General features: G+C 40.7%; 1 protein-coding gene across 8 annotated transcripts in view; it reads left to right on the top strand.

The window, feature by feature from the left end:
* Positions 1 to 16,413, top strand: part of OGFRL1 (opioid growth factor receptor like 1) — an 88,198-nt gene that overhangs the window by 50,184 nt on the left and 21,601 nt on the right. The window lies entirely within an intron of this gene.

Below are 16,413 nucleotides of genomic sequence, written 5' to 3'. Positions count from 1 at the left end.
AAATGCATATTACTGAGCAATTATGCCAAAGGCAGGGAATATTTCTTGATAGCACAACTTGGAAGTATCATCTCTCTGTGGGAGCAATCATGTCACGTGCCACAGAAGTCTGTGTGGATTTAGATGTAAATTCTTGTTGCAGGTCCTTGCTGAAAGACTGTGTTGAGAGCCAAGTCATTTGGTGTTACATATTGTCCAAGGTAGCCTTGGCCTGATCCAAAGTTCAGGGAAAGTAGTGAATTGCTTGTAATTCTAAAAAGCTTCTTCAAGCTCCCCAAAAGCGTATTAATTATAAAGGAAACTTAGTGATGTTTAGATTTTTGGCCTCCATAGTCTTCAGAGAATACATAAAACACACCGCGATTTTGGTGTGCAGTTCAATCTAGCTGGTGTAGAGTAGAAAGGAGAACTAGGATGAATTTTGAATAAAAATTGATTTACTGCTTTAATATATGTTTGCTGCTCTAGTTCAGCCACCATTTAATTGTGTTTTGGTTGTCTCCATTAAGAAAGATGTTTTAATTCCTCTTTTGTCAAAAGTCACCATTCAAAACATTTATTTATTTCACAGTTCAGAACATTTGGTTCAGAAGTTTGGTGGAGGAACCGAATTGGGTTTTAATTTCACTTTTTATTGAATGAGCCCTGTTTTTCTCTCCTGTGAATAGGCAACAACTTGCTGCACAGTTTTCATCTCTGCTTATGAAAAGTGCAAGTTCTATAAGAAACAAACCAAAGAAACTCAAGCAAAACATCATGCTTATAGTTAAGGAAGTAGAAGGGAAGCATGAAAATCCAGAGACACTCATTGATTATTTCCTATATGGATAGGAAATCTTCTATCCATATGCAGGAGCTTGACTAATTAATTGCATGAGTCTCAAAGTCTGATTTCTGATAATACAAACCACTTTAGACATCGGGACTCTGGTGATCCAAATCAGTGTGGAAGTCACTGTAATGCTGAGATCTGCCTTGCCTACTTGTTGGCTGTTTCGTCCAGTCTGCTGCTGGAGGTAACTGCTGCCAGTGCTTCAGCCAGCACAACAGATTTTATGTGACACCCACTTCTTTTAAGCAGCCTTTGAGAGTATTTAAGATAGATCTGGATACCTGTGCAAGGCAATGAAGGGAATGCAAGGATTAGATGTGCTCAGAAATTTGCAGCTAGGCCACTGGGGCCAGGTGATAATATCCAGCTGGCAGGGGGTGTGTGTGTCACTGTAACAACTTCAAAAATAAGAAATGAAATTACAAACCCCAAAATGAAATAAAACAAAGCTCACCAAAAAAAACCCCACTGTCAACAGGAACAGCTAAGTCTGTTGAGAAGTCTTCTTGACTGCAGCTGAAGCCAGATTGTCTGTGTAAGAGCTAGCATAAATTTTAACAAAACAATAACAAAGGATGAAAGGTACCAGAAACGTTTTCATGGAGTTTCAGTTTCTTTCTTCCTTTCTCTTTCTTCCTTTCTCTTTTCCTCTGAAATCAAGAGACTCTTAGAAAGAGAAAAAAATCAGTTCATTAAGTATGCAGTATTTTCTGTTTTCTCTGTGGACCTTCTAGTAATACGGTATTCAGGCAAAACAAATAAATGAATACAACGTATTTTACTGTGTTGTGTTTATGAGACAATGACCCAATTATTAATTTGTGGCCATATATGCAGGCACAATCTCAGAAAATGAAAACAAATGCCCTGAGGACTAACTGTGGATGTTTCTGTATAAGCTAAAGAATAGTTCCAATATTGTGCCATCTTCAATATCTCGCCACCACTTAGGGGCTGAGTTGATAGTCATGTCCAGTGATGATTTGCTTTCTCTAAACCCCCTCTAGAGTAGTACCTTAATGGCTCTGACGTGCAGGATACGATACCTGCCTTCTGTCATGTAGGTTCAGAATTGGCACTGGCCAAGAACGTTTGTAGGTACCACACAGTGTTTCCATTACATTCCTCGTCTGACTTCACACCTTCCTGCAGGTTATCTAGAAGCTAGGATGCCTTCTCCCCATTGGCTAATGGTGTCCATGAAGTGAGTGAAACTAGAGGAGAAAAGATCTTTAGAATTTTTAATCTTGTAACATTTTGACAATTCAAATAACATTAGTGACTCATGAAAAGATAAGGGGCACCAACTGTTTCTCTTTGAGAAACCTCTCTAACTGCTTAGGAGAGAGGAAAGTAAGGAGATCAAGCTGAATCAGTTGAAAAGCAGTCAGTTTCCTCTCTGTCCAGCCAACCTTAGTGTCTTCAAAAATACTTTTTCCAAATACAGAGCTTAAATTCTTTTTTGGTTTTTTGTTTCAGCTTCAGCCCTTGACACTACTGCAACTAATCCCGGTGAAAATATTTCTCTTCCTTTCAATCATTTTTCTTCCTGTGAATATTTATATAGTTATTTAGCTCTTCCCTTTAATTATTTTCCCTTTAGGCCATTTAGTTCTTGTTATCTTACTTTCAAATTGTATTTTGAAATGACAAAAGCAGTGTTGAATATAGTTTAAATCAGACAACGTAAATACATCTGAGTTTTCACAATAATTTCAAAATTAGGCTTTAGAAGACAGTAGTGTCCATTTTACTAAGACCAGCAATACAATGTTATTAATTAGCCCCTTGTCAGAAATTTTTGAACATTTGAAATAATAAGGTCTATTAAAAGTGATTTACTGTGTGTTACTGGCATATAAAACCCTATTGTCAGACTTTACATGAATTCTCCATCCTGTTTTAATACTAATTACAATGACTACTTGAGTGTTTAATTTTTAAATACTGAATTAATTTTTCTTGTGCTTGTTAGAACACTGTGAAATAACTTGGAAATGTTTGTGACATTTGATGTTTGATTTCACAATGTCTGATGGAAGGTATTGCATGTTTCCTCGCATCCTGCTCTGGCTATGTTAATGCTGTTCATTCTTTAGCAAGAATGGGGCTGGGAAGAAGTCCAGACTTATCTGTTCCTGAGGGAACTGGAGGATCCAGGGGATTATGGGATTCAGAGATTCTTAACTTCTAAAGCATTTGTTTGAATTGCTAGTAACTTAGAAGTTTAATATACTAAATATATTTGTAAAGCCTCTTACATAAAATTTGTATACTAAATAGATGCAGGACTTGAAAGAATACTAAGTTTGCTGACAGTATGGAATTAGGAGGAACTGTTGACTTAGAGAGGCCCTGGACAACTACCATGTGAAGCTTCAAATCTGCTCTTGGGCTGGGGCAACCCTGGATGTGCCTTTGTGCTGGGGAACAAGCTGCTGGAGGGCAGGGAAAGGGACCTGGGGGTCCTGGTCGATGGCACATTGAACATGAGCCAGCAGTGCCCTGGAGCCAGGAGGGCCAACCCTGTCCTGGGGGGCATCAGGCCCAGCAAGGCCAGCCGGGCAAGGGAGGGGATTGTCCTGCTCTGCTCCGCTCTGGGGCAGCCTCACCTCCAGTGCTGGGGGCAGTTTTGGGTGCCACAGTGTGAGAAAGACATTAAACCATTAGAGAGTGTCCAAAGGAGGGAACAAAGATGGTGAAGGGCCTTGAGGGGAAGATGCATGAGGAGCAGCTGAGGGCACTTGGTCTGTTCAGCCTGGAGGAGGCTGAGGGGAGACCTCACTGCAGTTACAGCTTCCTCATGAGGGGAAGAGGAGGGGCAGGCACTGAGCTCTTCTCTCTGGTGACAGTGACAGGACCGAGGGAATGGCCTGAAGTTGTGTCAGGAGAGGTTTAGGTTGGATATTAGAAAAATACTCTTCTCCCAGAGGGTGGTTGGGCACAGGAACTGGCTATCCAGGCAAGTGATCACAGCACTGAGCCTAACAGTTCAAGAAGATTGTGTTTGGACAATGCTTTCGGCCACAGGGTGTGACTCTTGGGGCTGTCCCGTGCAGGGCCAGGAGTTGAACTCCCATGATCCTTGCGGGTCTATTCCAACTTAGGATATTCTATAACTCTATGAAATGGTATCCTGCAGTTTTTCAGTGGATATTCTCTCCTGATAAAGTTATATAGAAGTTTAAAAAGATGTAACAACCGGAATTTGGCAGAAATTATCTCTTAGCTCAATAATGCCTATTTGATTTGTTCACTATAATATTTACATACAATATTGCTAAGTCATTACCTGGTAGTGTATATAGATCTTCTGTTCAGCTCAGATTTGTAGATACTCTCTTGAAATTAAAAGTGGAAGTGATGAAGATTAAAGGTTTATCGCTGCTTCCTTACTAAGATCTTGACTACCCCTGGTTAAAACTTCTGAGTGCACTTTGAGGCAGAGTTGAGACACCAGCAACATGACTAAAAACTATTCTGAAGATGGATCTTTCTAATGTTTTGACCAATCATTTGAGTTTTGCAAACTCATGCCTTTAGCTCCAAGCACTGGGTATTTTAAAGCAGGCTCATAATGAGTGATGGAAGTTTAACTTTTTCAGGTGACAGTCTAAACACATTGCCAATACACCTAGTTTAAATTTACTAAGCAAGTAAGCAATAAAATTAGGTCTACAGAAGTATATAAAACCAGGGTTACTTAGATTTACTAACAATAGATGCATGATGAGTATTATTAACAGGCAATTTATGCTGTCTTTCTAATAACTCTCTGCTAAAATACGTATTTCAGGCAGTTCTGTCAGCTTTATTCTTTTTAATTTTGGTCTAAAGATTTTTATCTGATGTGATTGTTTCCTTTGGGAATTCTAGGATGCATAAATTTCTCAGGATAAGAGAGTTTCTGTGATTCATTTTTCTTGGGCTCTTTTGGCTGAGATAAAACTCCTTATCAGTGTCTGTAGTGTTGTTTTTTACTCTGAATTCTTCTCTTACATCTTCAGTTTGGTTTAAAACTACTTATAGCATAGAAAATTTCCTTTCTATATGAGTGCAGGAGGTCACTGTACTGGATGGATATAGGAAGCCTTATTCTTTTCATAGGTGGAAAGAAACAGGGTTTGAATTCCCATAATTTTGTTTGTATTACAGCTAAGTTCAGCTTGTGATCATGTTGAAAGAAGCCAGAAACTAATTCTTCTGGGAAAACTTCTTGTCCTAAAACTAAATGTATATTGTTTTATCTAAATTTTCAAATGCAAGTGATTTAAGCCTCATGTCTTTAAGTATTAAAACTGTTAATCCTACCCATGACAAAGATGTGTCTTGCTTGTCTGGCACAAGCAAATACAGCCCCTGGTCTGTCTGGCTTTTTGCTTCTGGTTCAAAAGGGCACTGGTATCTCATGACTTCTGTGTCACACGGATCAACCTGTGTAGATGCAACTACACGTAAGACTGCCTCTAGTATCTCGAAAGATGTTATAGAAGAAAAAAATAGAAGACTAAATTTTACTCTTTTTTGGATATAGGTGGATGAAAGTTGATCCAGATTCTGATTTAATTTCTTCTAAATTACTGTGACTTTCCAGTACTAGCCTACAGAAGCAACAAGAATCTCTGGCTGGGCTCAGTTCAGATCCTCATGCACAATGTTTTACTACAAATCCTGCCTAGCCTCCAGCTGCTGCTCCAGAAGATTCTGTTAAATCCTGTGTCCTGCCTACCAGCCTTGTCTGGGTGTTCTGGTTACAATGGAGTCTACTGTGGATCAAGCTAAATCAATCTCCAGGGTCTATTGACCGTGTCTGCCTTGACTTCTCAGGTAGTTCACAGCCCCAGCTCTCAGGTAGACATAATTAGGTGTCCAGTGCTAGCCAAGATTCCCTTGTTCTGTCCTCCTGGTTCCTAGTTACTGTTCCAAAAAGACGCTGGTCTCACAGAAGTCTCATGTCATCTGCAAGCCCTGTCTGCACTCTTGAATGTCTCAGAAGTATTAGATACTTTTTGATCTAGAGTTACCAAACAACCACAGCTGTCCTGTTGTCCTTTTGAAGAGGCTCCTAGAGATGAACTAGTAGCAGCCTGTTCCACCTTCAGGAAATTGCATGTACTAAGGCATGGGATTAATTTCACCTAACTTAACAGATCAAACACTTAGCTAGTCTACAGGAAGAGTCTAGACAACTAGCTTGGTAATATAAAAAGGGTTCTGTGATGAAGAGATGCCTGAGCCAAGTGAGATGATGGTGCCTAATTCTTCCTCATGGCTGAAGAGCAAACCTGAGTGGCTAATTTGAGCTGCAGCCATGGAGTGTACACCTACATGGTCTGCTAATGAAATGGTGATTAGACTGCAGGTGTGCACTAAGGCACAGCCAGACACAAGAACAGCCCAGAAACTCAAGTGTCCAGAGTGCTTTGTCTGTTGCTATGCTGGGGACTGCACCACAGCAAGTGTCCAGGCACCGCCTGTGGGACAGCAGGGGCAGAGGAGGTGAAGCAGACCCTGCTCCTGGTCATTTAGGAGACTCCTAGAAGGTAGAGAGGTAAGGCTTTAAAACATTTCCATTGAAGATATGAAGGCAGCTCACCAGGTCTGAGTCCATGCCTATATGCTATATATATATATATGTAGGAATCTGCTATATGAGTAGGGCTACAGCCCACTAAACTATCCCCACCCTCTCTCAAACACCCATTTATGAGCTTGATGACTACATGAAGACATTTTAAGTGAAATTCAATGTGGACTAGTTGCCTAAACATTTACCCAGTTTCTTAGGGTGGGCCATGGCATATGCTTAGTTCCACATTGCTGCTTCTACACTACAGTAGTATTTATGCACATTACCCTAAATAAGGAAATTTTTCTAGAATGGTTGCCTTAAGTCTACAGTGCAGACATAGTTCCTTTTCAGGAAATTTCCAGTAGGTCTTGAGCAATCCTTGCAATCCTCAGAGGCAAATGAAGATGCTTGAAGACATTTCCTCCCTGTAGCAGGCAAAAGTTAGCTGAGGAAAATCCTGTGCTGCTGGCCCTAGGCTGCCTAACCAAGTGTGCAAGATTGTTGTCTATGAGTACGCTGCTAACTTCATCGTTGTGTGATGATCTAAAAGCTGACTCCTTTTTTGTTCTCTTTGTCATCCTGTCATCCTACTATAGATCTATATATATATACCCACCCATGCATAGCCACACAGTTATATATGCAAACACACTGTAATGGGGAACATGGGTGGCTGTTCTCATAGTTGTTTGGAAAGCTAAAACTAGGCTTTTGATGTTAAAAATGGTATGCAGTGCCCAGAGCAGTGGTTCAGCTTTGCCTCCTCTCCCTGTTTGCTGGGTAACCATAGCTACTGCACTTTCCTTAGCAAGAACAGATTTGTGGGAGATCCCTTCTTGCAGAATTACTGATGTAATTACAAATACCAGCAGAAAGCTTCTGCAATGGAAGTCCAGTTTCTTCTACTGCTTCAGCCTGTTTCCTGGCATACCTGCTCAAGCCATGAGCAAAACCCACCCCTGGTTTGCTCAATTGCAAACCTGTCACCCCTTTAACTGATTTTGGTTGACAGGAGCAGCTGACACCACCCTGCTCTAAAGAAAATAGCTAGTAGTTCTGCTTCTGCTGAGTATGTTGATGTTTAGCCATAAATCCTAATAGATTGATTATCCTGAATTGTTTTCACCAGCTACTGGAGACACAAGCGTTAAAAAAGTACAAGTGCCTTCATAAAAAGCGTGGAAGGATTTCAGGTCTCCTGCAGAGAAGGCAAGCCAGGGGGGAGAATAAATCATCACAGGCACTGTGGTACTGATGATTTGTATTCTTGTAGCACCTATTCCTTATTCCTCAACTGACACAAAATAAAAGGTATTCCCCTGCCCCAAATGATGGATAATCTTGGCACAACAGAAGGAAAATAGCAGATGGGTATAGATGCATCAGGGAATACAGTCAGCCTGGGTCAGGATAATGCCAACCTTAGCTTAGCAACTGTCTAACTTCAGTTGAATTGTTGAGGCTTTATGACTTTGGAACATTTCAATACAAAGACACAATGCAAGCACTGTCATTGTGCTGTCATAAAAAAAAAAAATTAAAAAAATACTGTTTTGCAACATTTCTGATATGTAAGGAAAGGTTAGATTTCCTTTATTCTTTTAGTGATACTTATTTGCAGTGTGGTTCCTGTGTGAATGTTGCCAGACACCTGAGCTCAGGCAACTGAATCACAGCCCTTTTCCCTGCTAATACTGGAGACATCTGATAAGAGCCTGAAAACACGGTGTACAATTTGGGTGACCTCAAGTGTTGGTGTAAGAATAGCAGCTGAAAAAATGGCTTAGTGTTGGAGGGGTGCTCAGCCTGGGTACATGTGAAGCTAACATCACACTGGGGACAAAGAACTTGATATGGGAGTGGAATAAAGCTCATTTCCACTAGCTGGGCTGAGTAGGCAGTGATCCTACACAGCACATTCTCAATTCAATTCTTTAGGTTACCATTTACCCGAACAGCTTGTCAGTGCAGTATTCTTGTTTTGAATGCCTCGTCAGGTGTGTCACATCAAACTGAATGCTGTCTTTGCACCCAGTGACTCAGCTTTGCAGAGAATAGGTACAGTGGGAGCTACCTACCCCTCAGGGGGCAGTGCTGTAGGGATTTCTGTGTCCTGTGCTGCTGTCAGCCTGGGTGCAAACCTCCTGCCTCAGCACCAGCAAACCCATCTGCATCTGGAGAAGTAGGGGTCAGCATTACTGTCAGACTCTGTGCCCTCAAGGCAGGCTCTGGTACTGATGTACACTTCACGTGCTGCAGGGGAATAGCCTTGGACAGGATGGGTGATGGTATTTCACAGACCTCTGCCTGATAGGAACCCAAGGAAAACCTTGTGGCTAGGAAACCAAGTGATCCATACCTGACTCCTGCACCATCTGCTTGCAGCCCACCTAAGCGAAGGCACATTGTTTTCTCAGCATTACCCATCTCATCCACCCTCCCATGCTCTTTATGTTCAATTTTCACATCACTTGGTTGCATTTTGTCTTAGTTTTGAGCAGTTTTGCAAGTGAACAGTACTGCCATATGCTATGTGACTTGCAGCAGTACCTATATGAGCTGAGATCCCAAATGTATCACTCAAAGTAAGGGAAATAGCTTGCCATGACTTTGTACAGGGACATGGAACAATAAGTCCTTGATTGGAACCTCTGGATGTTAGTTTAATGCAAGCAATGAGTGGTTCATTTACAAGGAGAGGGGGAGTGATGCTGCTCTTATGAAAAGTAGACATAAGGAAGGATGTAACTTTTGTTCACAGCTGAACCTGTATGATTTTTCTAAATTGTTATATCCATTTATTTTCTTTTTTTATCTGTCACCACTCTTTGGCAAAGTAAATGCTTTCAGTAAAAAAAAAAAAAATTCTTGGTTATTTTAATGAATACTTCCTTTGCAAATGAACAGGAAGAGTTAGAGAATGAAGAAGCAGTATTACTCCAGTGTGTGAAGATGTATTTTATGCAGAGATACCCACGGAGGACCAGAACTGTGTCTATTACCATGCAGAGAAAATACAAGAGTATTAATATCTGATTATATTTGAGGAAATTCTTTGGAACAAAAATCACAAAGATTGATTTTAAATTTTAGGTTTTAAAGAACATTGGTTATTAAGAGATATATTGCATTGTTTCCTTTTAGTCTTGTACAGAGTATGCAAAAATTAAATTTTTGTGGTTCCATGTAGAATGTTACATTTAGCCTTTCTGGTGTTTTTATGCTATGTCACAAAAGCAGTGCAACAAAATTTCAATTTTATAGTTATAAAGTTGGAGTCCTACAGTTTTTTTCCTTGATAGGCCTGCTTTACAGAGCAAACCATTAATGAGGTAGCCTTGTTCCAATATACTTCAGAAAGGTTGTATTGTTCAGGTTTTTGGTTTTTCAAGTTTTTTTGTTTGGTTGAGTTTGTTTTGGAGGGAGGGGTTGGTTGGTTGTTTTGGGAGTTTTTTGTGTTTGCATGTTTTGTTGGAGTTTTGGCTTTTTTAAAGTAAAAGATATTTTGATATCCTTTAGTAGCAGCTTTGCTAGAATTTAACTCAGAGTATCCTACTCAGGAAAACTCAATTGTAACATGTACTTGGATTAAACTATGAAGGATTGAAAGAGTTTAATTATCTTTTTTAAAAAACCCACACCATTGTAACTATGGAAACATGCCAAATCAATTTTTAAAAATCAGAATTATTAGAATAATTTTAGTTGGAAAAGGCCTCTAAGATTATAGAATCCAACCATTAACCCAGCACTGCCAAATCCACCACTAAACCATGCCCCTCAATGCCACATCTGCACATCTTTTAAATACCTCCTGGGACGGTGACTCAGCCACTTCCTTGGCCAGCCTGTTTTGATGCCTGAAAGAACCAAATATGCTAAATATGAATTCTTTCCTCCCGAGAACAAAAACGTCTGTTTGTTAACAGGAAGAAAGAGGGTTTTGTAACTTCCCAGAAGCATTCAAATAGATTGCATGAGAAAGACCTTAAAGGTGGTGAAGCAATGAAGGCACTCATAGATGTCATGTAAAGCAATTCTTGTAATGATCACTTGGAGCAGTAGCTGGGATGGAGTTCATTCTGAGCACTTCACATAGCACCGTGTTTTGGATTTGTGGCCAAGGCTGTGTTGGTGACACTTCAGTGGATCATTGATTAGCAGTGCTTGCCCAGCCTGAAGGTTTTCTTTTTCCCACTCTGTCCACCAGTGAGGAGGTGGGGGACACAGGTAGGACAGCTGACAAAAATTGGCCAAAGGGGTGTTCCACACCATATAGCATCTTGCTTAGTAATAAAAAGTGGGGTAGAGGAGGAAGAAAGGACGGGGTGGCTTCCTAAGTGCCCACTGTTCAGAGACTGGCTGGGCGTCAGTCTACCTACAGGCAGGTTGTGACAGACTAATTTTCTCTGGTTGATGTAGGGTTTTTTGTTTTTTTCATTATCTTTTAAACAGTCTTCATCTCAGCCCATGAGTTATCTCAGTTTTGTTCTTCCTGTTTTCTCCCTCTGCCCTTCTGCAGTGGCAGAGTGAGCAAGCAGCTATGTGGGTGCTTGGCTGCTGGCCAGGGTCAGCCTACCACAGTCTTTTTTGGCACCTGATGTAGAGCTTGAGGGGTTTAAGATGACAGATTTGATCAGAGTGTGCTAGACTGAGCTTACAGTTGTTACAGATACTTAACTGTTACTTGGCAGGCTAGTACTTGCTCTTCCTAGCTCTGATGGCATATATGCTCCTTTACCTGCTCCATTACTTTCTACCTTTCTTGCTGTACGTTGAATTCCAGGGCAAGTCAATGGATCCTTTCTGCTTTTGCCACTTTCAGTCTTGTTTGTCACTTTGTTTTGCCTTGCCTGGGAAACCTACAATAAAAGCACTGTCATGAGGCCAAGCCTGGTATTTGCCCTTGCATCACTGCTTTCCTGTCTCTGGAGAACCCTGTTACGAACCAGCAGCAGTTCTTGCTCTTCTCAGCCACTTTTTGGGGAGAATGAAGCATGTCTCCCTTGTACCTGTAGGTATTTCCAGTCCTATTGCAATGACCACTCAGTTCCTCGAACATCCCTACTCAGCCAGATGTGGGCTGTGAATCTGATTTTGTTTTCTCATACAGACAGCCAGATGATAGTGGGATGTGACACAGGTCTGCCCTGAGGCTGTTGATCCCTGGGTGGCCACAGCAGGTACACCTTGAAGCATCAGTTGCAGTGCAAGAGGTCATGCTGGAACACCTGAAAGCATGTGACCATGGATAAGCCCACAACAGAGCAGCTACACCCCTAGAGGGACTGCAGACCTCATAGCCCATGGGTAAGGCTGTGTTGGAGAAGGTTTCTTCTGGAGAGCTGTGACCATGGCTAAGTCTATGCCACAGTAGGTATAACCCTGAAGAGACTGTATCTTATTTATAAGGCCTCATTTGGAGCAGGTACAACCTGCAGTCTGTGAACAAGGCAGCTGGATTGGTAGTGCTAGAAACTGTCTTGGTGCTTTTTTTTGCTGTTTGCCCTGTTCTTTTGCAGCCATTAAAAGTTACCTGGTGGGTAATAAAATCATGGTTCATTTACTACAGTTTATGCTTGGATGAAGCCCTGATGTTTACTGCTGTAAACATAAGCCAAATTTGTGTTTTGAATTTACTTATCTTAACTGATAGATAGAGGTAATCAACAGGTATTTTACATCCTCAGTTAATTCACTACCTTATGCCTTGTGCCATACTTTTTTCTGCCTTTGTTTAATGGATGTTTCCTTTGTTAAAAAACTGCATTTTTCCTTTGTTAAAAAACCAGTCCACCATCCATTAGGTTGTTGTTTGATTCACTTTTGAGTACACTAATTCAGCTATCTCATCTTTCTAAATTCCTCCAGTGGTTAATGGGGCAATGGACTCTTCCAAGATCCTCTTCACTTTGGGACACATTAGCAAGTAGTGCAAGCCAGTGGCAGACCCGAGGAACAACACAGTGCTGAGAATCTGACACCAACACTACTAAACTTAGTGATTTTTTTCCTTCTTCAGAATAGTCCTAATCTGGTTGCATGGACTGAATGCCCATTGCATTTGGAGTGTATCTGGTATACTCCTGATCTCCATCGTCCAGTTTATTTGATCTTAACCAAATAAAGGTTATGTTCCCTGAGACTGTGTGAATGAGTAATATGAACCAAAGCCCAGAAAGGAGAAGAATTGGGAGCTTATTTTTAAAAGCTCTGCTATCTTCTGATCCAGGCTAAAGCACTAACTAATATAGGTACAGTCTCAAAGCACTGATGTCAGATTACAGTTCTGAATTTCTTGCTGTAGCAGTCTCCCTCTTTCTTCATTCCCCATAGAGCAAATCTGTGGAGACTCATCAGCTACTTCATTGCAGAAAAGTTGGGTGCTGAGAGTTAAGCTGTGACTTCCATGTGACACCACTGCAGTGTGGACCTTCCCTGCTGGCACCGAGCTTTTCAGGAGTTTTTAAAGTATCCAATTTGTCAGTCGTTCATCAGACGGCCAAGCTGAATATGCTTATGTAAATTAAAATGTCTCTAGGTGCTGAAGATGAATCACTTCTTGGGTGACTAGATATCTTCAGTGTTTCTGTCTGTATGCATGTAAGTCAGTTGTGCTTGCTTTATATAGTAGACAAAGAAAGAAGTACTTCATCAGAGCCAGTTTAAATGGCTACTTAAGGATTAAATCTTTTGTTACCTAAAAGTTTCATTTTTTCCCCCTGAGCAACCGTGTAGACATACCCAAAGCTGCATGAGAAACCCACTTCTCTTTTCCATATTTGAGCCAGACTTCAAAGATATACTTGAGGGTTAGTTGGTGTTTGGATCTTTTTGTTGTTTTTGGTGGTTTTCATTGTGTTGCTTTGGGATTTTTTTGTCAGCTTGAATCACTTTTCTCATTTTCGGTGATTTTCATACCCCCTCAGCTAATGATGCCTACTTTCACATGTTTTATTCACTTTCTGGTTGGGTTTTGCCTCACCCAAAATGTCTCACAAATATATCAGCCGTCATTAGTTCTCACCCCATGGTCAGATCTCCAATCCCATTTAATCTCAGGACTGCATACAGAAATACTGATGCTGGAACAAAGTTTAATTTATCTCTTGGAGGATGGTTGACAGCACTGACAGCCTGTGGCGTATTACCATACTGAATTATCAAGCCCCTTAAAGGAATAATGAATGCTGCTTCCACTGACTTTCTGCCAAAAACATCCCTTTGTAATGTAAATGAAAGAACACAGCAAAGCAGTTAGATACACGTCCCACCACTGTGTCTGCTCAAACACACGGCACTGAATAGGGCTGTTCCTATTCTATCTTTTTAGCCCTAACATGATGTTTACATTATCATAGGTGCTTTATTTTTTCTGTCTGGCACACTCTCAGACCTGTCAAGCCTTTCCCTGTTCAAGGACAGGTATGAGTGGTGTTAGAGGGTGACAAATGTCACAGAAATATAATACAGAAATGAATCATTGTTTTCATCTGAAGCAGAACTGGGAGATTATCATTGCATTCTAGAAACAGCAAGCACCTGCATGAGAGTGAATTGCTTGTGTCAGAGTTTGAACCAAAAAACGTATCCACAGCACTCAATATTGTTACTCGTGCAAAGCTGGCAGTCTTTATTTTTTATCTTGTTTCCTTTGAAGAATTCATTTAATGAACGCAAATGTGCATCATACAATTTTTTCTCCTGTATTCCATACAATGTTAACAGTACCTCCTGTTCTTAACTTGTAGCCTCCTGCCCCAAGGAAATACCACCACAAACATCACAAGCCAGCAAATGCCATTGCTTTAATGGTGTTAAGAAAAAACAGTGGGGCTTTTTCCTTTTCAACATCAATATCAAGAAGAAAATTCGCCCCTTTTCTTGTTAGCTATACATTTGTTGTGGTGTGGGGATTTTTTTTTTATTATGACAATAGTGACACAAGTATGTATTGTTTAGTTGTTCTTAGCCTCTTGGTAAGGATCCTCCTGTCCCCTGACCAAGCTGCATTTACCCTGCAAGGAAACTGTTCCTTGCTTCCAGACCCTAGCCTGGATAAGTCTTTTTCTTTTTTTGTCTGTCCTCAGCTCTGCCTGCTGAGTCTGAATTTGGCTGTGCTCTTTTGTCCATGTCCTGGTTTGTGTTTTGCTTTGTAATGTGTTTGACAAAGTATCTTAACAGCTTTATCCACTGTTCTGATTTCATTTGTAATTATGGTGACAATATGGACTTTTTTAGTTTTGCTTTTAGTATTTTCTAACAATGCTGTTGATCAACATGTAATTTGTACTCCTTTAATCCTCCCCAAATCTTGGAATTCCCAGCTCACCTAGGTGGGTTTTTTTCTTTTGAAAAATTGATTCCTCACAAACACAGCTGCAAGCAACCCCCTAATTATGATGTAAGGAAGCTTAGAGTTCATACAGAGCAGTAAATCAAAAAGTAAAAAGCATTCACAGTATTTTACCACATTACTAGCAATATTTTGCTGACCCACTTTGCCCCATGCAAATTGATGTGCTTATTTACTCATCTCTTCATTCAGGACAGAAGTGAGATGGTTTGGATGGCTCATTCAGCCTGGTCAAACAACAGTGTGAAAGCATGGCAATGTGTTTCCTGAGCCCATCAAAGGCTGCTTGTATTCCAGCTGCCAGGGGGCTTCACGCTCTAATAGGGCATGTTACAAAATGAAACGGGCTAATTCTGCAACAGTGCACGTGCTCACTGTACTCTGATAATTTTGTTCACTGCATCAGATTTCTAAAGTGGACATTTGTTATGTTATTTGTTAATACATAACTCAGATTTGTCATATCAGGAAAAGATCATCCCTATCCTTTCTTAGCTCTCCTGTGTCACTAGAAGCAGAATTTCATCTCTTTAAACTTACCATCTTGCATGCTCTGTTGGGATGGCAACTACACTTAATGTACTGATGGCACCACAGAGATAAACAGGGGAAGGGTTTTTCAGGCTCTACTAAACATTTTCTTCAGAATAGAACACAATAGCATTATGATGAGGCTGTCCTGTGGTGATCTAAGAAAATCTGTGATAGGGAATATCAAAGGGGCAACAAGACAGGTAGTGGGGAAAAAAAAATCACTCCTTTCATTCCAGAATATGTCTGCACCAACTACTGACAGGGTTTCCTATGAGGAATGCATTGTGTAAAGTACAACATGTTTCTGTCCCATCTCAAATCACAGGCTGTGGGCTCTGTCTTGCTTCTCATCACTCCAAAGCAGTTGAATGCCCCAACTCTTCCATCATCTCCCTCCAGCCTGGCCACCTTGAAGTCACACAGATTGGCAGGCATGGGGAAGGGCTGCCATCAAAGACTAACAGGTAGGGCTGATGTGGACCTGTGTTTTAAAGTTGTGCAGAATAGTTTAGCTAAGTGAACTAACCCAAGTGGTTATAAAAATCACTGGACCTGAGATAAGTACATGAAAGCCAGCATTGTTGGTAGTTTCAGTTTCTGGTTGTGTGTGTTTGCTTGCTTTTGTATCTCAGTCCATGCATCTTTGCCTTAATCACAAGCTAAAAACCCTGTGGACCATCAGAGACCTAGTTAAAAATGGCTTCCTTTATGAACTTCTTCCCTAGTTCATGTATTTATATAGGTTTTCTACAGATGATGTAGAATGCATGATATAAAAAAGGATGAAAAGCAGGTGGCAGCAGAGTCAGTGCCCGCAGTTGTCCCACTTGTGTAGCTTGGTCTTGTATCAGTCTCTGTCTGGAACTAATTGCTGAGGAGTTTGTCAAAGATCAGTGACTTTAGGCACTTTCAAGTTATCCTTGATGAAGTATATGAAATCCACAATCCTCTGCCAAGAAGCAAACTTTAGAACTGCACAAATGCATATCATTTAATCTGGACTTTTTTTTACTGGTAGGGATCCTATGACTCCCATGAATCACATCAATCTTGACGTCAATTAGATCTTTGAAATAGCTATGCTGCACTGTCACAACGACATAAATTCACACAATCATA

Source organism: Poecile atricapillus, chromosome 3 (assembly GCF_030490865.1).
Source record: "Poecile atricapillus isolate bPoeAtr1 chromosome 3, bPoeAtr1.hap1, whole genome shotgun sequence".
Taxonomy (NCBI): Eukaryota; Metazoa; Chordata; class Aves; order Passeriformes; family Paridae; genus Poecile; species Poecile atricapillus.
The sequence above is the reverse complement of the archived record's forward strand: the minus strand, read 5'-3'. Positions and strand labels throughout refer to the sequence as shown.